The following is a 21006-nucleotide window of genomic DNA, read 5'->3' as shown; positions in this document are numbered from 1 at the left end:
GTCCTAAGCCATGTTGCTCAGGCCCTTTCTCCACATCACTCCTACACTGCTTTATGGGCTCAGAAATGGGATATTTGTGCTGAAGCAAGGACACATACTAGCGTTCTGTGTCTCTGGTGGCTGTGCATATCCACCTACTTACCCGATAATATGGAGCATAGTACAGCACAAACAATCCTAAGATCCTCACCTTTGAGCCACGAAACAGAAGTTTTCATGCAAATGGAGACCAGAGGGCTCACCAGATTTCCACGTCATCATATATTACCTAGATGTGTGTCATCTCCTGTGTAGTCCCTAGAGACTCTGATGGAGGTAAATTAGAGTCCAGAAAAATGACTACATAATAGAAATATTAATAACTTTAAAACAGTCACAAGTGTCTTTCACATTTGAATTCTCACTTTAAATAGTTTGAATATGAACATGACTTATTATCATACATTTTAGCATATATTGGTATATACTAGGATGCAAGAATGTGCGTATGAATTAGATACACAGTAGTATAGTGCGTGTGTATGTTTATATATGCAGATAATGCAAAATAGAACGATACGTATATGAATAATTTGTGTATGTGAATTAAACAGTATGGTGTACATATGTATATATGTGTGTGTATGTATGCATATGAATCAAGCACAGAGTAGTATAATGTATATGTGTGTATGAACTCAACACAGTGATATAATGTGGGTGTGTATGTGTGGATTAGGGACAGGATAATGTAATGTATGTGTACAAATCAGGCAGGCAATTATGTGTGCATATGTATTTTTGTGCATGACTTGGACACATGGTAGTATAATGTGTATATGTATGAGAGAGAGAAAGAAAAGAGAATCATACTCAGAGTAGTATAATTGGAAAAAACACAGGAGAAATAAAACTTACATAGATTCCAAAATAACATCTGTGTGACATTGCACAAATTGTGTACTGCTTCTAGGCATCACTAGTAAAAACTGAGATTTCACCTAGCTCTAAGTAAGGTCTTTTATGGTTTTGAGATTTGATGGTTAGCATAGTCACTGTCACAAACTACCTAGCCCATTGCATGACTGTGTGAATCATTATGTCTGTAATGACATTTAGAGTTGACCTTTCAGCATTCAGAATCCCCATTGTATCTTTGTTTATTAGCCTCTGCAGGAGAGAAGCAGAATAACTCTCTTTTCATGGTTATTTCTCTGAACTATGCCCAAAATGGCCCCGGCTTTTATAATTAAGGGAATCTAATACTTCCTTGACTATACTATCAAAATCAAATTTTCTAAATCATTGGATTAACATGAAGAAAATGGCAGCAATCTGTGTCTCCTCTTGGTGAGGCTACTTGGCTATATAGTACCTAACTAAAAATCATCGAGCGAGTGAAACCCATGAAGGCCGTCTTCGTCTTTCTGGGCACTGGGTAGTCCTTGCCGCATGCTGGATACTCAGCAAATATTTATGGAGTGAACCGGTCATTGTAAATTGCATTTTAAAAATTCATCGTCATATATGTGCCCATGTGTTCTCTCAAGATTCCTTTGTGATGTTTAGGTTTGGACTGCTGGAGAGCGGTGATTTCCCGCCATCCTGTTAGCAAGAAGGTAGTGTCATTGAGACACTGTTTGTGACGGACGCAGAGGGATTGAGGGGCAGCAGCAGTAGGATGTTAGTGCTTTTCTCTCTTTTGGGAACAGTGCTCGCACCCCTTTTAGAGGAGCCATCTTAAACCAGTGAAGCAAGTTATTTCATTAGCTCTGTGTCCAGACAATCATAGGGGAGCTTTTTCTCCAGGCATAAATCTTGTGTCCATTGGGCACTGAAGCAGTTAATATAAATGCTCTCTTTTGGAATCAAAGTGCAATGTGGACGTAGCACTGAGTTATGATGCCAGAACGTCAGAAGGTCCTTTTTTTTTTTTTCCATAGAATATTCTCTTACTAGTATGTGGTGGCTATTAAAGGAAGTGAGAAACTCTGTAAGGGAAAATTATCAACATTACAAGAAAATTTGGTAATCCCAAACAGAGCACCTTTTCTATTGCATGAGTGCCTTACACATTTTTATTTTAATTTCAGAAACCATTGCTACATTCATTATTAGGTGTGGTAGTAATTCATTTTTACTTTGATACCGTATGCCAGCTTTCTTGTGGAAAAGGAGCAAAGATGAGAAATAATACTTTACAAAATTTGATTATCGGTTATCACAGACATTCTTCAGGAAGATATTTGGCCCTCAAATGAATGAAATAAGAACATGTTGTGTAAGGTTAGTATACCTAGCAGTTTCAATGTCCTTGAAGTTTAGCACCAAAAAAATGCTAATATAGGCTCGGGGTGCTTGATATTGGCTATAGGTTAGCTCTTTTAGTTCAGGCCTCTTTGCAGGGTTTTGAGATTTTTGCATGAGGTTTGTACTGCACTTAACCTTACAAAGGAGGCTTCCTCTAGAGTCAAAATGAAACTGAATATTCATATTAGGGGTGGTGGGGAGAGAAAAACGTCCTCCCAGTAGAAGCAGCCTGCAGGAGAGTTCTGCCAAGCGGCCTGTTTGTGAGAACTAGTGAAGTCATCAGTCCAGAGCTATTTTAATACACTGACACGGTGCTTCAAGGCAGCTGGGAGGGCCGCACAGAGGAAGCTCTGAGAGAGAGGTTTGCAGAAGCAGAACATTTTCCCGCTGACTGACAGCCTCGCCATTGCACCCCGGCTGGGACTCTGACATCTCTGGGAAGCATGAGGGCTTGTGTAATGGCCCAGGCAGAAGGAGGGGGAAGAGGAGCTTCAGTTACTGCAGGTTACCCGAAGCAGTGTCTCAGTGTCCCCATGCCCAGACTGCCCCACAGAATGGGTTGCCGTGGGTAAGGAGAACGGGACGGCGGAAAGCTGGAGATGAAACCTTTTGTTTATAGAGCGAGATGGTTTCTTTTTCTTTTTTCTTTCACTTGAAAAGGTCGCAGGTGCAAAGCCTGCCCTCTCGCTGGCGCAACCCTGTAGGAGATTGGGCAAAGTAAAGGAAGTGGGACGTATGTATAATTTCTCAGTATACTGAAAACAAATTGAATACCGTACTGGACAGTAAATTACCTCAGAACAGGCCCAAAGTGGGAGGGTATCCTGTTAAGTTGCATTTTTAAACCCTTATGGAAAAGATCTATCATTTGTGGAAAAAAAAATTTTTAACCTGAAATGCATGTTAGTTTTCTGATTTTGAACTCTGACCTGTGGACTCTGTCATTCAAGAACCTTCAGAAAAGCATAAATGAATATTTGATTAGAGAATCATCTACTGAATGCTATTTTAACCACTTCCGAAACCATCTAAAAGTGTACACGGAGCCTCATCCCTTTAGAGACTGAGGAAAAAGGTCTAGATACATCAACCAAATGGAGGTAAATTTAGACATCATGAGATACTGAGTTTGAGTGTAAGAACTTAACTCTTTTTCAGCTTTACCGACGCAAGTATTTTCGTTCCCAAAGTAAGGTGTTCTCTGATAAGTAGTTTTCTCCTCCAACAGGCAGTGAATCAAAGCAGACACTCTTTAGCGTGAGGGCACTCAGGGGTCATGACTGTGAAAGCTGCCATGATTCAACCCCAGTTGAGCAATGGGAAGTCAGAGACAGGAAGCTGCCTTGTTTATTAAAAGTAGGGTAACCACAGTCTCAGACAGCTGAGGAAGATTCTGCTGGTGCTTTCATTCTGAATAGCAGGCCTCGGTGCAAAAGAAAAAGAAAAAGCCAAAGCATTTGGCATAGGTGTTTTCTATATTACTGAAACATCCAGAGCTCCTGTGTACTTCTTAAAGTTTTTAGCTTAACAGGCACAGCCCTTGACATTTCTTATTCATCAGTAAAAGTTTAACAAAGCTCTCCTATAAAGGCAAGGTTTGAGACACTGCATGGCCTTGACTTCTACAGTGTGCAATCCAAGGAACGTAACCCTTATTTAGGTGACTGCTCCCTTCAGACTATTCCAAAAGACATTTATTCAGAGATTTCCATCATGTTTCAGCAGGAAAAAGATCAAAATTGCCTTGGGATTCCTAGGAAGGTAGGGGAGGGATTGCAGAGTAATTTTCTAATTGACAAAATTTGGGGCATCACTTGGAACTTCTTCACTTAGAGAGGAAAAAACTGAGACCCAAAAGTGGCTTTCTTACCTGACATCTCACAATCTAGGAAGTATCATGGATATTAGATGAATGAATCTAATAGATAATTACTATATGTCCAATAGTAGACTTGCCATTTTGGGGGGAAATTAAGAAAAACTGCAGTGGGATTATATTAAGGCGTTCTGGGATGGATTTATGCTTTCTCTGGCACTTAGAAGGTACTTGAGGATTCATGAAATTTGGTGTAGTTTTTAAAAGTTGGGCTTGAAATCTGTTTCACCCATTATTGTTGTGGGACTTCAGACAAGTGACTTCATGTATGTGGGCCTCAGTTTCTTCATTTGTAAGATGAATTTAATAATAGCACCTATCTACAAGGATTACTGTGATGTTTTTAAAGAATGGATCTTGCATGCTTTAGCGGATGCCTGGTTTGTAGAAAGAGCAAAAGAAATGTAGACGTGTGATGACTAATATTGTTACTTTGTTGTACAGGGCTTCAGCGCCCTCATTTGAAAAATTCATTTTCATTTGTGTCATCTACACAAGGGACCAAGGTCTAGATTTGGCCCACTGCCTTCACCTCTGTGTCCTGGAAAGTAGTTTTCTTTTGGTGGGCTGAAATAAATGCTCTGTGAGGAACAAAGATAAAGAAATTAAAACCTGTAGATAGGGATCAATGAACATTGCAGAGAGAGTAGATAATAGGACTAACAATGCCAAGTTCATAGTGGCAGGTTTCCTTCATGGTCATTTTGTACGTTCAGATTTCCCCTTTTCTTCTTCTACATCTTACTTGGGGCTGTGTTTGGATATGCACATACTTTCATATATTTTTATGCGTTGCTTTTAATGATAAAATTATGAGATGCATTCCTTTGTATCTGTTTTCCAGATGAGAAAGCTGAGGCTCTAAGAAACTTAAAATAAATTACATAGAGTTAGGAGAGGTGGCTCAGTCAATTAAGTGTCTTACTTAATTTTGGCTCAGGTCATGATCTCATGGTTCATGGGTTCGAGCGCCATGTTGAGCTCTGCACTGGAAGTGTGGAGCCTGTTTGGGATTTTTCCCCTCCTCTGTCTCTGTTCCTCCCCCACTCACGCTCACTGGCACGTCCTCTCTCTCTCTCTCTCTCTCTCAAAATAAATAAACTTAAAAAATTACATAGAGTGAATTCAACCACTTTTTCATTTTTTAAATTTTCCCTCTTCCCTGTGTCTCCATACCTCCTCTCATTTCATTTCTTCCCCCTCAATATATATTCTTGGCTTCTTTCCTTTTTACCCTTCATCTTTCTCTTTCCCCTTTGCATGTTACCATTCCTCTCTCTCATTTTTCCTGATTTCTCTGATGTATAGGAAAAATAATTTTTAAGATGTTGCTGTCTCTACTAATATTTGAATTCTTAGGCCAATTTTAAAAGCAGACTACGTTTTCTTTCAGAGGTGTTGAATTAAGTTTCAGTCTGTAGCAAATGATGTAACTCGTCTCTCATGTGTGTCCATGACTAGCGGATTGGAAAGGTAATTTGCTGCTCCTCTTTAAGAGTTCGAGGCAAGTCTTTGACACATCTTGAAGATTTGCTTCTTCAGTGATAGAGAATTCAACTTACACTGAGTGGTCTAGCTCTAAAAGACACCATGGTAGCCTCTCTTTTGATTGCTTTAAATCTGTCTTCTTGGTACAATACCTACTGTAACCTGGTCTCTGAGAGTCCAGTGAAATTAACCCCTTTTCAGAAGTAATGGGAGGAGGTTGGTGTTTTCTCTTGGTCTCCGGGGATCTAGAGGTTGTGGACAGGAGGCCCCTGAGCTCTGCCTGTGTCTCAGCGTCTCTAACTGAGATGTTGTACTTTGTACCTACCCACGCATGCACACAGCCCTTTTCCCTGGCTTTTTTTTTTTTTTTTTTAAATTACAAAGACATATGGAATTACCTTTATGAAGACAAGGGAAATAGAAAAGTTAGAAGTTCAGGAACAAAAAGCTTGAAATTGGGTCTTAGACCATGTTACTAAAATTCCCTCATCAGTTGTCAGCAACTTGGGCCAGGCCGCCCAGTGTGGTCTGTAATCCTCTTTCTTGCTCTCCTGAATAGCTCCCAGCAACTTAAAAAAAATAACTCTGAGCTCTTCAGTTATGCGGAGCATTACAGCTTTTCTCTGGCTGTGATGACCACACCCAGCTCTGGACCTCCTTTTGCTCATGTAAAGACCATAATTTCTGAATCTTCTGTTTCCTTCTTTACTAGGCCCCGCAATGGCAAGGGAAGAATGCAGACTTCTGTTACACGGAGTTGAATTTCACTCTCCTTCCCTCCCAGAGGAGGCAGACATGGCTTCTAAATATTTTTCCACTCCTCTTTTACATGTAGAATTAAAGCCAAAACAAATTACGGTCATCTTGGCTTTTTGGTTGAGTAGGTTTTTGATGAGTTGGAGTTGACTGTAACTTTGAAAGAACATTTTTTTAGTTTGACAATATAGCTGGGTAGCACACTCTTCATTTTCACAGATTATTTTTTGATCCTGTTTGTAGACCAAAGCATGGTAAATACCAGAACAACTTACTTCTCTCTGTGTAGGAAACTCTTTATGTTAAATAGGATTCTTCTGCAGTCAAAGGGATATACTGCATAATTTCACACCTAGTGCCATATAAGTTGGATTTCTTATTCATCGCACACCATATGCAGTGTTATTAATCTTTACTGTAAGTAGAATGACAAGTGAGCAATAAAAGCAAGCCTTAAAAAAAAAATACCAACAAACATACAAGAAAAAAAACTCCCTAACAGATGCTTCCGAATGAAGTGACAGTCAGTGAAATGTGGGTTACATGTATGTTGCATAACTGATGCACTGATGTGTATGCTCAATATGGTCCTTGGTTTTCACTTCGGATCACAGCGTGGTCTTCGTTCATTTCTCCTTCTCCCTCTCCACTCCCTTTCCTTCTGCCTCCGCACTTCCCACAGCTCTTAAATTCTATTCAGGCATCTTCTCTGGGTGGGAGGACCCCTCCACTCTTATTTGTCTTGCACTCTTCAGGCGGATGTTGCATTTGTCTGCGTCTGAGATCCCAAGCCCACCCATCTTCGCTGAATGGCTGAAGGTGGTTGGCGTGGCTCAGGCGATGGTTCCTGTCTCCTCTGCCTTTCTTGTATAATCAGTGTTGCTCGTGCGGTTGTTTAGTCTGTTGTTATCTGTGCGAGCTCTGCCAGCTGCACCTGGAACTTGTTCTTGGGCCTGATGCATGCAGCCGTTCATCCTGGGCCTAGGCTTGGTGCTTTAGAGTTATGGCCTCCTGGCCGCCCACCACCTAGAACAACTGTGTTTCGGGGAAATTGATGCTATTTTTTTTCTTCCAACTGTCACCATTGTGTATCCATACCCTTCTCTATTAAACGAAAAATATCCTGTAGACCCATCTTGACTGTTTCATGTGCTGAGGCTCGGTGAGCCCTGCCTGCTGAGAAGTGAAGACCAGCCCGAAGGCAGAAAAAAGGCTTTGTTATGTCAGCCATGGGGAATAGGTTGATTGGGTGCTGATTATGCCCACAATTTGTCCCCACACTCTGGGGATGAGCATCATATGTTCACAGTGGTACAGAAACCAGACCCGCTGGGTAAACCTTGTTGCTTGCTATTGCATCTTGTAAAGAACCAAAAAAATACAATTTTGCAAGTGTCTTCAAGTACTTTGATGGCCAGGTAAATGCCTTGCGTTGGCTTGTTATTGTAGCCCATCAGCAGAAGGCATCATTTCATCATCATCTAATAAATTGTGCTGCAGCCAAGCTTTTGCTTTTTAAAGACATTTAAGTGAATGGAGTCGATTTGAGAAACTGGTGTCTAAATTTCCAACTTTTTTGTTGCTAAGACTAATTTTTGGTGAGAATCTATAGGGCAGAATTTGACTTAATAAAACTTTAACTTAACTTGCCTTTGGTAAGTTTTCTTAACATGAGTTTTTTCTGTTTGCTTTTGAAATATTTAGTACTGTTGTCCATGGCTGGTATCCTGGGACTTGAGATGTTTTCTTCACTGTTGCCTATTGTGCTAAATGCTTTTGAGCAAGAAATTTAAATTTGTCTGAACCTCCCTGTCCATAAGATGTTAGTTATTCCCCACTTTCTCACAGGGCTATCAGGGTGCTTTGGCACCACTGCCATGTGAAAATACAAAGTATGATATTATAATGGAATTTTAATTTCCTTTAACGTCAAATTTTTGCTTACTAATTTTTAGTCAGGATGGATGTGCATTGGAAGTATTTAAGCTTGCGAGTCATATTGCTTAATAAGATCATAGACTGATTCCTTTTGCTTTTGCTTTGAGAAATGGGGAAAAAAACGTTCTATCAAGAATGGAAAGTAATACTATCCAGTGACTGAAAGCCCCTGATGTTAATGTATTCAGTAAAATATATAAGCACCTTGATATGCCTGGAACCCCCCCAAATGACATGAATGGGGAGGCCCCACACAGCCGGGAGAACAGCCCAGGCAGGGATACCTTGGCTCTGATCTTGAAGTCTCTCATTAGCTGCGTGTTCCTGGGTGAGTCCTGGGTTGTTTTCTTATTTGTAAAATGAGTCGTTTGAACTTGCTCATTCCAAAGTTCCTTGTGTCATCTTAAACCAAGTTTCCATTCACTGCCCTTCCTTGCCAGCCTTGCCTGTCAGTGAGGCTTGGCCCACTGCACAGGAGCTGATGCAGACCTCAGTGAGTGTGACACTCTGTGGGACCTAAGTTGCTGGTGAAAAGAGAAGGCCAGCTCCTGCCGATAGTGCCTTTAGTGTTGCTGTTTGTTTTGTTTTGAGAGAGAGAGAGTGAGTCCTCACATGCTTGTGCATGCCTGCAAACAGGGGAGAGGCAGAGAGAAGGAGAGAGAAATCTTCAGCAGTCTCCATGCCCAGCTGAGAGCCTTACTACTATGAGATCATGACCTGAGTCAAAATCAAGAGTCAGGTGCTTAAATGACTGAGCCACCCAGGTGCTCATGCCTGTAGTGTTCTTTAAACAATATTCTGTATCATGTATCAATTATTTTCGGCCAGAGTGTCTAGAAGTTTACATGATCACACTTAGTTGCTTTGACTTCTCTTTGTGAATTGTCCTAGCTGCTTTCACTAGCTTGGTGGTTTCTAATTTTTGGAGTTAGGGTCGACTTTATATGTTTTGTTTTATTTTTTATTTATTTTTTAAAAAAATTTTTAATGTTTTTTTTTTTTTAAATTTATTTCTAGGAGAGAGAGAGAGAGAGAGAGAGAGAGACAGCGTGAGCAGGGGAGGGTCAGAGAGAGAGGGAGTCACAGACTCTGAAACAGGCTCCAGGCTCTGAGCTGGCAGTCAGCACAGAGCCCGACGCGGGGCTCGAACCCACGAACCGCGAGATCATGACCTAAGCGAAAGTCGGACGCTTAACTGACTAAGCCACCCAGGTGCCCCTTATATGTTTTGTTTTAAACCCACTTTTGGTCTAAGAACTTGGATACTGTGAGTAGTCTGAAATACCTCTTGAATATATACGGGAGCAGTTTCAAATTCAGTGTACCTTGTTTTATTGGATGGAATACATGGGAAAAATTTCCTGGGATTGGGATTTTATTAAAAAAATTATGACTCACATTGCTTTTCTTGTAACTAATAAAGAAGCCTTAAAGTGAGCATAGCAATATTCTGTACTCATTAATCCCACAAAGTAAATTTATCTCGTTTCTCAATGAACATGAGTTCCTAGGTCTCATTTTACCCTTCATCCTGACCAAAATGCAGACATGCCACAGGGTTTTCTTTTTCCTCCACCCCATTTTCCCTCTCAACAATGTACTGATGTGATTTTAAGCAGTATTTTTAGCATTTTTTTTTGTTCAGCAAGATTTATGTGATAATTTTAAGCTTGATAGCCATTCATTTTACTCATTGAACATCTGTTTGCACAAGGTCCAGTATCCAGGTGTCTTACCTCCACCTTTTGGAAAGCATTCTTCTGGCTGCTACTGAGGTCAGTGGAGGCAGTATGTTGAACAGTTAGCAGCACCAGCCTCTCACTGCGTGGGTTGGTATCTTGTTCCACTGCTTGGTTGGCTTCTGACTTTGAGCAGTCTTACCTTCTATATGCTTTAGTTCTCTCACCTTTGAAATCAGGATGTTAGCCCTACCTAGGAGGATTATTGAGAACATTAAATGAAATAAAACATGGGAAGGATTTAGTGTCTGACACATGATATTCCTTGTCTATTATTATTATTATTATTATTAGCAGCAACGGCAGTAGTAGTATTTTTTGTCATCCTGATTTTTACGCTTTAATGGCAAGTTGAGAGTTCTTTCTATTACAAAGAATGGGGGTACGCACAGGTGGCTCAGTTGGTTGAGTGTCCCAGCTCTTGATTTCAGCTCAGATCATGATTGCACGGTTCGTGGGACTGAGCCTCACATTGGGCTCTGGCACAGAGAGTGCGTGGCTTGCTTGGGATTCTCTCTCCCTTTCTCTCTGCCCGTCACTACTCAAGCTTGCTTATTCACTCTCTCAAAGTAAATAAACATTAAGAAATTTAAAATATTACAAGGAATATGTATGAAATATATATGAAGTATGTTTAGATACAGTTTTTCACCACAAGTGGCAAATGAAATTTTTTCCTCTATAAATATTTAATCGCATATATAATATAGTAAGTGTACTTTGATACTTAATCTAAAGTGTATTTTGAGACCTTAATTTAGGTATTTCAGTTTATTTTAGCATATATCTGAACATGCTTGTTGTAAACATATGACCTCCCCCCACCCCCCAAAAAAAAAGGTCTGGATAATAGAGTTTCCTGATTGATGCAAGAGCTTTCTCCTGTTTAGGTATAAGTTAATATACATGCACTTTCTTAATGATTGCTGGTATGGCTTTGGATGTAGAGTATAAGGCAGACAGGAAAGACTCCGGAGGTTTAGGAAGGAAAGCAAGACTGTGTGTTGGCAGAGAAGATGAGAAAGGCCTAGAGCCAGGGTGTAGAGTATATTTGGTAGTTCATGAGGCAGAACTGAGCAGAGTACATGCAAAGGAGAGAAAGCCAGTTGCCCTTCATCTTTTCATTTGAGCTATGGTAATGAGATGAAAGGACAGGTACCAGGAGGGGTGACCTTATCTAGAGAGGGGGTATATTTGATTCTGTTTAATTTATTTCTCACGGCTCTGATGTCTGAATAGCATTCACTTTAAAACTTTGGAAACTGGAATAGAAACTTGCTTCAGGGGAAGAATTCTTCCTTTGAATCATGTGTGATGTGATCTGGCCAAGATGGTAGAGTGTGGTGTTGGGAAGGGTAGATAGCCTGCTTCCTTGGCAGTTAACTTGATTCTCAGCTTTGATGGATGGACCCATTGTTATTTCCTTTCCATGTATCAAAAAACTTACTTTCAATAATAGTCTTCTTAAGAGTGGGGCTAGTAGAAAAGTTAAAAAAAAACAAATCCAACTTAGAATAATTGGTTAAAAAATGTAATTCTCAGAATTACCTGATGGGAAGCACGTGGGCAAACCATAAGAATGCTTCCTGTGGCACTATTTTCTAGAAAAACTTACATAATATATACCACGTTTCTGATATAGCTTAATCCTCAGTTACTCTGAGAAGTTACTGCATCTTTCTCTCTCACTTTTTTTTTTTTTTAATTAAATACATAAGGAAACCAAGGCATAGAAAGGTAAAATAATTAATTTTTAGGTCACACACTTAGAAGGTTTGGGAGCCAGACATGGAATTCTTAACTTCTTATTCCAGCTTCTCTTTTCTTTTTATTTGACCTCAATTCTACTTCTTTCTGCTTGATCCCAATTCTTCTTTCTCTCTCTTCTCTTTCGGGGTCGTTGTGGTGTTAGTGTTGATGGTGCTTTTGATCTTCTGATGATAGTGAGTCCATCCCACTCTTCCTTCCTGGTGTCCAAAGGGTCCTCCTCTGTTTTGTTCATTTCATCTTCTTTTTCTTGCATCCCTATTTCTACTCCTCTGTTTTCTGCTCTGCTCTTCACCACCAGCCAAGCACACTCTCCCAGGTCCCTGAAATATGTCCCTTGATGTGTAGGAGACCTTGTGGAGTTATCTGTGGTGCTTGTAAGTGTGTGTGGTTACTTTTTACAAGCGGTTCTATGCTATGAATCTCATTTCCTTTTCTTACAGTTTTCACTCAATACCGTAAGTTCCATCTATGTTGCTATTAGTTCTCACTTCTGGGTAATAGTCCGTAACATTCCCCTGCTATAATTATATTTCCATTCCCTAGTGGAAATCTCGAACGCCTCTAAGTCCTGGTACTACAGTCTTGCCTGAAACATTTCCCAAGCTGTGTCCTTAGGAAGAGTAGAGTTGCCTGATCGTACAGGGCATAAACACACTTCATTTCATTAATTACTGCCATATTTTTATTTTTTCCCCATTTGCTCTACTAGTTTAAATATCTACTAGCTGTCTGTAAAGTTTTCCCTTTCCCCAAACCATGGCCCAACCTCGTTATTAATCTCCTTTCTAAATGTTTTCATTCCGATAGGTATAAAGTAATCTGTTATTTTGATGTGTATTTACTTGACTTCCAGTGAGTTTTCACCTCTCCCTCTTACTCTCTCCCTCATTAGAATATATCTTGGGGTGCCTGGGTGGCTTAGTCGGTTAAGCGTCCGACTTTCGCTTAGGTCATGATCTCGCGGTTGGTGGGTTCGAGCCCCGCGTCGGGCTCTGTGCTGACTGCCAGCTCAGAGCCTGGAGCCTGTTTCAGTCTGTGACTCCCTCTCTCTCTGACCCTCCCCCTGCTCACGCTTTCTCTCTCTCTCCTAGAAATAAATAAAAATCTTTAAAAAAAAAAAAAAAAAAAAAGAATATATCTTGCCTTCATTGAAATTCAGACCCTTGTTAATTCTCACTTGAATTGTTGAAATACCATTCTGAGTCTCTGCCTCTCACTTGCCAAGGTCCCCTGCTTGCTGAGATTCATCCTCCTAAACCTTGTCACATGGGTCCTCTGCTCAAAATCTCTAATGGGTTCACATCCTCTTTGGTACAAGCTCTTCTTGTGTAAATTGCACGCCCTGCCACACCTTGTGGTTGGACTTGGCTTATTTTCAATCTTGACCCCTGCGGTTCCCTACGACCCTTGATACGAGTAGGTCTCCTCGCTGTGCGTTACTCCACGTGGCATACCTTCCCGCTTCTGCCAGAAATCCTCTTCATTTTCTCTTTTAGTTTTGATGTTCATCACAGTTTTGTATGCACATAGTTTAGAAAGTCAGATTGACCAACAGAGCTTATGAAGACTAAATAGCATTCTTTGCTTGTTCCACCCCCCATTTTCCATCCTCTAAGGGAAGTTTTCTCAACTTTTACAGATTCTTTTGATTTTTAAGCATTGTATTCCTCAATAACTTGTGTATGTTGCTTTTTCTTTCTTTTTCTTTCCTTTAGTGTTAGCCCTTATATGTGGACGTCCCAGTGTGGACATGTGGATTTAGCTCTTGTCATCTCCAAGCCCCCACCAAGCACACAGCTTTCCTGTGGCTCCAAAGTAGTTGTCTCAGCCTAGATGAAATCAGTATTCAGTGGTTACCTACATATACCTCTGGGGGTGGTTCTCACAGTTGTGCTATGATCATGGTTACTTTTCCTTTCCTATAGATAATATCCTCTGATTTTTTTTTTGTTTGTTTGTTTACTGAGGGTTTTTTTTTTTTTTTTAAGTTCATGTATTTATTTTGAGAGAGAGAGAAGGTGCAAGTGACGGAAGGTCGGAGAGAGAGGAGAAAGGGAGAATCCCTAGGAGCCTCTGTGCTTCCAGTGCGGAACCTGACGTGGGGCTCGAACCCACAGACTATGAGACCATGACCTGAGCAGAAGTCAGACGCTTAACCCACTGAGCCACCCAGGCGCCCCATGGTGGCTGAATTTTGAACATTCCCATCCCTGCTTAAATCCCCCGGTTGTGTGAGTCTTCTCTGTGAATCCACAGTCACTGGAAGTAGTGTCAGGTGCTTGGGGCCTTCAGGCCTGATTGGCCTTGTGCACAGCTCTTGGCCGGGGTCCCACTACCATCTTTTCCTTCTTGTGCCCTCTGTGCCCTCTGTGTCACATGGCATGGGTCCTCCTTTGTTTGCTCCCTTCTTCTCTCTGCGTCTCCCCCTTCCTGAGCAGCAAGCTTGTAGGAGAGGTACATTTTTGACATCGAGATTTTCATGTTAAGAATATCTTTACCTTTGTACTTCATTGGGAGTGTTGTCGGATCTGGGATTCAGGATGGAAAATGATTTTCCTTTGGGGTTTTGAGGGTATTCCTGTACCCTACCTTCTGTTTGGATGCCATTATGACTCCCAGTACCTTTGTTAATGATTTGTCTCCTCTGACTCGAGTTTTTCTGTCTCTGAAAACGTGTAGAACAAGAACAAGGGTTCTTGTTCCAAATGTTCCGAGTTTCTCAGTGATGTGCTTTTGTGTGGTCTCTTTTCATCAAGTTTTGCAGGGTACTCAGCTGGTCCTGTCATTTCGTAAATGATAAAACCTAAATCCTTGTTTCACAGATTATTCTTTTTCAAATACAGAAATCTCTTGTTACCCAAATTCATTCATTGACTGAATTCAGATAAACAAGCACCTGTCAAGAGATCCAGGGTACTGTTTCCTGCAAAGAGCACCATCTCAAGATTTATTTTCATCACCTATTCAGTTCTTAAAGTAAGAGATTGAAGGTGGGGAGCAGAAGGGTCTCTGTTTGATCGATGCTGTCCTCATCTCCCTTTTTTGTTTTCTTTTTAACTCCCATATTCAGATCTTGGGTATTCTGGAATGATATTCCAATGTTTTTTATTATTTTATTCCTGTTTTCTGTCTTTTGTTCTACTCTGTGATAGGGGGTGTCTTCATAGTCTTCCCAGCCTTTTATTCATTATCTCCCTTCTTTTACTATCATTTTTAATTACCAAAACCTTTTTTATTGTTTTTATCCTTACAGGAATCTTTTTAAAATGACATCCTCTTCTCGGTTTCTGAATGCATTGATGATCTGTCCTCTCTGGTTGGAGCACTCGACAGATTTGTGGGTGCTCTGAGCTGGTTGTGAGCTTCTCAGCAGAGTCACTGGCTGGGCTACTGATTCTCAAGCCCCTATGGCAGGAAATATCTGTAGGCTTGATTTTAGGGCTAATTACGTTCTCTATAGGAAGATCTTCCAGGTTCCTGCCACCAGGTATAGGCCAGGCATATGGTTTGCACCCTGAATAAGAAGAAAATTGGACATCTTAACACACCGGTCCCTCTTCACTCTGTTCTCTGTGTGATTCCTTTATCTACATGGTGTCCTGATCTCTCAGTAGAAGCCCCAGGTTATACTCTACACAGAGAACAAACTGCTGGTCTTCCAAGATTAGGAAAGGTAGACAGCTAACTGTGTTCACTAAGGTGGTATATCTGGAGATCTGACTAATTCTTAGAGGCATTGCCAACCATCCTTCCTTATTTTAGCTACATTTTACCACCATTTTTAGAGTCATCTGGAGCTGATAGCTTTCCAGATTTTGGAAGGTTTTTTTTTTTTGGTAAGTCATGTTGCTTCTCGGTTTTCCTCACAATTGGCTTAGCTGTATTCAGCTTTCTAGGGTCTGTTAAATCATTTACCTTTCTTCCATCTGTTTTTTGCCTTTCCAATTCTTTTTTTCCTGTTATCAACTCCTCTCACATTCTGTGCCTAAAGAAAAATCTATTACCTCTTATTTTATTTGAATTGGGAAGAGAGCGAAAGCCAGTGTGTATAATCAGTCTGCTTTTCTTTACCCAAAAGTCATATTCTTGTTGGCCATTTGAATTTCCTTTTCTGTGGGTCATTTATCCATATGTTTTACCAATTTTTTCTCTTGAGTTTCTTGTCTTTTTCTTTGGAGAATTTCTCTATATAGTCTAGATTTTAAACCTTATTGAATTTGTAACAACTTTGAGCCACACGATAAAACCCTACTCCCCAAATTTTAGTTTTCTCAAATGTGAAAGCAGATATTAATATTGCTGACCTCTAAGTGTGTGTCTTTGTTGTGTGGGATTTCCAGAACATAAGTACTACAGTGATTTAATGCCTTAACGTTTCTCTCACCTTTTTTTTTAATTTTAAAATTTGTTTGTTTGTTTATTTATTTATTTATTTATTTATGAGAGTCAGAGAGAGATAGCGCGAGCAGGGGAGGGTCAGAGAGAGAGGGAGATACAGAATCCGAAGACAGGCTCCAGGCTCTGAGCTAGCTGTCAGCACAGAGCCTGTCACGGGGCTTGAACCACGGACCGTGAGATCATGACCTGAGCTGAAGTCGGACGCTTAACCGACTGAGCCACCCAGGCGCCCCTCTCTCGCTCCCTTTTTAAAAAATACAGTCATTGAGTGCTCCCTTTGGCAGCACATTTTCTAAAATTGGAACGATACAGAGAAGATTAGCATGGCCCCTGCACAAGGATGGCACATAAAAAATATAGTCATTGAAAGAATACCTATATAACCATAGGAGTTATGCGAATTGTCCTGGTTGGAAATTCCCAGCTGTGGCAGAGGCTGATTGTCCACACAATATCTGTCCTGTCCCCCTTCTGTGATAGGAACTTTTTACTTGTGTGTCTGGCTGCCCAAAGTAAAGATGACATTTTCTACCCTTTATCTGTAGCCAAGTGAGTTCCAGCCAGTGAGATGTAGGTGGACGTAAGCATTCTACAAGCCTACTTCTGAAGTCACCTAGTGCACTCCCTTTGCTCTACCTCTTTGTCCTTTATTTCTGTTGTGTGCCATGTAGATGCAATGGCTGGAGGTCTGGCTGTTAGAGTAAACCATTAGAATGAAGTCAAACTCTAGGAACGGTGGTGGTTTCTGAAGGACTTTGGGGAGCGGAACGCGTGTTCTGGCTGTTGACTGCCCGACTTTGCATTCCAATTGCTGGAGACAGAAGCTACTGTCCGGCCCACGCCACCGCCTCTTTTAAGTTTGCCGACACCTGCAGCCATATCCAATCTCAACGGATACCCCAGCCCAAGCACGCTGAATTCAAAACCAGTTTATCATTTATTGGCTCATGGAATGAGCTTATGCAAGAAGTGAAGCTGGTTTTAAGCACTGCATTAGGGAGCAGTTGGAACAGCGTGACCGGCCCTCCGTTTCTCTATTCACTTTTCAGGTTTGTTGCTTCTGCTAGCTTTATCCTCAGATTATTAACATGTGACAACAGTGCGGCGGCTGATCGAGTCCATTATAGACCTTTTACATTCTTAGAAAAAGAGCAGTCAGTTTTTTGTTTTTGTCTTTTTTTTTTAATAACATTTGGCTTGGTCACCCATTCCCTAAGACAACCAAGGTGACAGGCGGAGAATACTCCGGTGGGTTAGACCAGGGTCATATGCTCACTCCTGGCTGGAAGGGGAGGGGACATCCTTACCCATTTAGGGGAACTGAGAATATCTCTGGGATGAAGGAGAGCTGATTCTGAAAAGATGCTGGGAAGAGACATATGTGTCTAGTTGCATTAGATACAATTAAACTTCCTATAGCTATGATTTTCAGAACATATATATATATATAAACATATATATATAAACATATATATATTAACATATATATATGTTAATTTCTGGATTTTTCCCCGTTTTCAGCAGTTCTTTCCAAAGAAAGCAAAGAATATTAAAATAACTTATAGGAGAGTCAGTGACAGTAAAGAGATAAAAAAATAAAAGTAATAGCTATAGTGGTGTAGCAAGGAAGTAGAAGAAATATATAGAAATATAGTAGTAAGGTGATCAGATGAAAATAGCTGTGGTACAATAGTATCATCATGATTTCTAGATAGAGATCATTTCTGTTAGTGGCAACTAAACATTCCTTGTTAGAGTGGATACAGTGTATCTCTGCAAAGGGTCTCAACTATAGTGGAGAAGTGAACATACATGATTCATTTCCAGTTTGTAAGTTCTTCTGGGTAACTTCTTTTGCTCCTGTGATCCTCTTTGAAGGACCCGTCCTGTGTTGCACCGGACCCTAGTTTCTTTTTTCAGGTGGGAAACAAATCTCTAGTAGCCCTTCAAAATAAGATGGAATGTGTTGTTTCTTTTGCAAAACAAATGGGGAAGGAAGTATTTATCTTTTAAATGCATTTTTAAAGAGAGGTATTGTAGCCTGTGAACAAAGTACTTCCATTAACTTCTTTGATGCCTTTACTGAGATAAGATACATAAAACATATATATAGCAATTTGATGGTTTTTTTTTTTATTTTTTTTAAGGTTTTTTAAATTTATTTCTAGAGAGAGAAAGTGAGCAGGGGAGGGTCAGAGAGAGAGGGAGTCACAGACTGAAACAGGCTCCAGGCTCTGAGCTGGCAGTCAGCACAGAGCCCGACGCGGGGCTCGAACCCACGAACCATGAGATCATGACCTAAGTGAAAGTCGGACGCTTAACCAACTAAGCCACCCAGGCGCCCCAGCAATTTGATGTTTGAGTATATGCATCCACCCATGATATCATCACCTTAAACATTGTAATAAACATATACATCACCTCCCTGAGTTTGTATCCCTGTGCCTATTTACCCTCTTTGTTTTAAGAACACTTAAAATGAGATAACCCTTTCAGCACGTATTTAATTGTATATATAGCTCACTATACTACAGTGTTGTGCAGCGTACCATATAGCTACACCATATTGTTAACTGTAGTCACTATGTTGTACAGCATATCTCTGGAACTTAACTAATCTTGTATAACTGTAACTTTATATCCATTGAATAACAACTCCCCTTCCAAAAACTTTAAAAAAAATTTAGCCTTGTTTAGAAGGTGAGGCAGGCGTTTTAAGAAATAAACTTTACTTTTTTTTTATTTTAAGTTTGAGACCTACAGAAAAGAAAGAATGTGGAGAAAGAATTTTCACTTTCCCCATACCCAGTTCTTCCTGTTACTAGGATTTTACATTAGTATGGTATATTACTACGTATTAGTATGGTGTATTTATTACCATTAGTAAACCAATATTGATACATTTTTATTAATCTGAAGTCTATGCTTGATTCCTATCTCTTAGGTTTTTTACTCACTGCCCCTTTTCTGTTCCAGGATTCTATCCAGCATCCCATGCTACATATTGTGGTCATGTCTGTTTGGCTTCTCTTGGCTGTGACCGTTTGTCTGACTCTCTGTGTATTTGATGACTTTGACAGTTTGAGAAGTACTGGCCAAGTATTTTGTAGAATGTCTCCAAGTGGTCTTTGATGTCCTTCTCAAGATTAGCCTGGGGTTACAGGTTTTGAGAGGAGGATCACAGAGATAAAGTGCCACTGTCCTTACATCAGATCAATAGTACCGACTGTCAAAATGACATCACTGTCAATGCTGACCTTGATTACCTGCCTGGAATAGGATCTGTCAGGTTTTTCCACTGTAAAGTTATTCTCTTTCCATTTTATGGATACAGAATTAGAGATCCCAAATAGTACTGCTTGGTAGATACAGAGGGGAGAAGCATTTGTGGTCAGAATGTAGAATAAGAGGCCTTGTTTCTGGGTAGTTTTCCTTTCATTCCTCTGCAGTTTGGGGACTGATAGGTTTTTCTCTCTCACTGACCTTTTTGTGAGGTGGTTTATTTTCCCGGGCACTGTGAGGAGTCATTTATCTGAGGGCAAAGTATAAGAAGGTTTTTTATTAATGTTTTGACTGGAGAAGTTATTCATTTATTGACCGCATCTTTTTTTTTTTTCATTTTGCCAAAAAGGCATAGAAATGAAATATGATCTGCTGAAAAATATTGTATATTGAATAAGAGTAAGAATAGGTACAGGATTCCTTACAAGATTGTCTGTAAACATAGAACCCTTAAGGAGTGTTTAATGGATATAATGTTCTCCCACTCTCTTCTTTCAGCCTAAACAGCAATTGCTGTGAGGACTTGCCAAATTTATTATAACAAGATCCATTGCCCAGTTTTTATAATTTTAGTCTTTATTGAAGACATAAATATTGCCTTGAATAGAGAAATACAAACCTTCCTCAAGGAACTCTTCCTAAGAGGAAATCTAAACCCACTATGTCTTTGTACAGTATATACTGTTTGTGTTTCTTTGCATTAATTAATTATTCAGTGCTCTTTAGGTATGGAAGCTAGGGAGCTTTTGCTGGTTGTCATGGTTGAGGACCAAGAAACTTGTGTAATTCGAATTTCCTGTCTTTTAGTAAAATATGAAGACTCACTGAAACCATCATGAAAACCAAGAGTGTATGTACACACACACACACACACACACACACACACACACACACACACAGAGGTAAATTGACATTTTCCCAGCGGTAATTGCTATGTGTTTATAGGGGAGTTGGAATGATGTTTGTACTTGTCTGTTTCATTGCTCCTGTGTCATCACAGAATGGCCCTCGATCAAGCTACTATGAATTATTTTTTCCTTGCCCTCCTTCCCCACACCCATACTTAGCCATCGCTAAACATATTCTATTCTTTTGAAGCATTTGGGTGCATTAATTTTTGATGTTTGAAATGGTTTAATCTGTCAAAAAATGAGGGTCTTAATTTTATTTTCCTTCTGGCCATTAGTGGGATAATTAGAAAAGCTTGAGAAGCACTAGACCCTTATTTCATCCAATCTTTCAAGTTTATAGAGTTAATGAAAAAATAATATTTCATGGAGGAAATCTCAGTTTAACCTTGTGGAGAGGTTTTTCAGTCAGTCAGATGTTACTTAAATGCATGGAATCTCCTTTATCCTTCTTCTTCTTCTTTTTTTTTTTTTTTTTTTTTGGTATTTGGATAATCTTGAGAAAGATCCTGACCAATCTTTGCTGCTTTCTTGAATCTCTTAATTCATATTTTACTCTTTT

General features: G+C 40.1%; 1 non-coding gene across 1 annotated transcript; it reads left to right on the top strand.

Annotated features, from left to right (window-relative positions):
* The first annotated feature begins 16522 nt into the window (after nt 1–16522).
* Nucleotides 16523–16629, top strand: LOC120236981. Its single transcript, XR_005529823.1, has one exon. It is a non-coding gene; the product is annotated as a U6 spliceosomal RNA (small nuclear RNA).
* The last annotated feature ends 4377 nt before the right edge of the window (nt 16630–21006 follow it).

The sequence above is a fragment of the Hyaena hyaena genome, unplaced genomic scaffold (genome assembly GCF_003009895.1).
Source record: "Hyaena hyaena isolate Hyena2069 unplaced genomic scaffold, ASM300989v1 scaffold_166, whole genome shotgun sequence".
Classification (NCBI taxonomy): Eukaryota; Metazoa; Chordata; class Mammalia; order Carnivora; family Hyaenidae; genus Hyaena; species Hyaena hyaena.
This window is presented reverse-complemented; position numbering and strand designations above follow the sequence as displayed.